Source organism: Silene latifolia, chromosome X (assembly GCF_048544455.1).
Source record: "Silene latifolia isolate original U9 population chromosome X, ASM4854445v1, whole genome shotgun sequence".
Taxonomy (NCBI): domain Eukaryota; kingdom Viridiplantae; phylum Streptophyta; class Magnoliopsida; order Caryophyllales; family Caryophyllaceae; genus Silene; species Silene latifolia.
Window position 1 is genome coordinate 281,427,516 of NC_133537.1, and position 1,622 is coordinate 281,429,137.

General features: G+C 40.4%; 1 non-coding gene across 1 annotated transcript; it reads right to left on the reverse strand.

Annotated features, from left to right (window-relative positions):
- Positions 1-654: 654 nt before the first annotated feature.
- On the reverse strand, positions 655-761 carry LOC141625901 (small nucleolar RNA R71). Its single transcript, XR_012535645.1, has one exon. It is a non-coding gene; the product is annotated as a small nucleolar RNA R71 (small nucleolar RNA).
- Between the last annotated feature and the right edge of the window lie 861 nt (positions 762-1,622).

Consider the following 1,622-nt stretch of genomic DNA (forward strand, 5'->3'; position numbering starts at 1 on the left):
TATTAGTTGTGTCTTTCTTCGCCTTGGGGAAGTAAAACCCCTCAAGCTTTGTTCTAATTGTTTTCGAGTTGTTTGATATTTTGCATGTCTAGAAGGTCACAAGGTGATTTGTTACCTTTTGACCGTGAAATTGAAAGAACCTTGACGAACAATAGGAGATTTGCTAGGAGGAATTTGAGAGGTATTAGTGAGGTTGTTCAACCAACTATTGAGTTCATCTACCCTTTCGCAATAGAAGGAGAGGAGAACCCATTACACAATAACCCACAAAATCAACCTACAATGCCTAAATTCTCATCACATTCCGTACCCACCGAGGAGAACCTACCCAATGGTACTCCTACACCACAACATCTAACCGGAAATTTTATTGCCAAATCCGCCTTTATCCAATTAGTCGAAAGGAGCCAATTTGGGGGGATGCCTAGTGAAGACCCTCATTCTTATATGGAAACCTTTTGCGACTATTGTGATGCAATCTCTCAAACCGGTGTGACTCAAGACCAAATTCGATGGGTCTTATTTCCTTTTTCTCTAATCGGCACCGCGAAACAATGGTTGAAGGGCCTTGACAAGGCCACTCTCGGAATAGATTCTTGGAAGAAGTTGGCTCTAGCTTTCTACAAAAAATTCTACCCACCGGAAAAGACTAACATGCTAAGAGCTCAAATTACGGGTTTTAAGCAAAGGGATGAAGAATCTTTGTATGAAGCTTGGGAGCGGTTCAAGGGAATTTGTCGCTCATGTCCTCACCATGGACTTAGCGAATGGTTCTTGGTACAACAATTTTGGAACGGTTTATATGAAGATTCAAGGAACATTCTCAACATGGGATCAAATGGAATGTTCACCGAAGTTGATGACAATCAAACATGAAACAAAATTGAGGAAATGGCGGTCCATAACTCACAATATAGTAGACCTCGCAAGGCTACTAGAGGAGGAAAGCATGAAGTGGACTCCGTTACTCAATTGGGTGCTCAACTTAGTGCTCATATTGACATAATCAATTTGAAGTTTGAAAAAGCTATGGCTAGACTTGAAGAAGTCTCAAAATCACCATAGCATCATGTTAATGCCATGACGGCATCCTCATCAATCCCAAGTGGGATATGTGAGAATTGTGGAACTTTGGGACATGACCAAAGTGAATGTAGGGGAACAAATGAACAAGTGAATGCTTTCCAAGCATACAAGAGTGGTACCCCTTATTCCAACTATTACAATGAAAACACCAAGTTTCACCCAAATCTCTCATACAAAAGCCAAAATGTTCAAAACCCTCAAACAACATACACTCCACCACCCATGAGAAACCAAAATCAAAGACCCTTTTACAATCAAAACCAAGGTTACCAAAATCAAAATCCATACAATCACAAAAATGACCAAGGTTTTGATGTCCAAAAAGCGGTCCTCCAAATGCAAAAGAATCAACAAGAATTTTTCACTCAAATGCAAAAAGATAGTCAAGCAAAGGAAACCACCATCAACAACATTCTAGCTCACACCAAGATGTTGGAAACACAATTGACTCAACTAGCATCTTCAAGCTCAGAAAGACAAAAGGGGCAATTACCACCTCAAAGTAATCCCCCAAGACATGAAACGGTTAGTGTCCT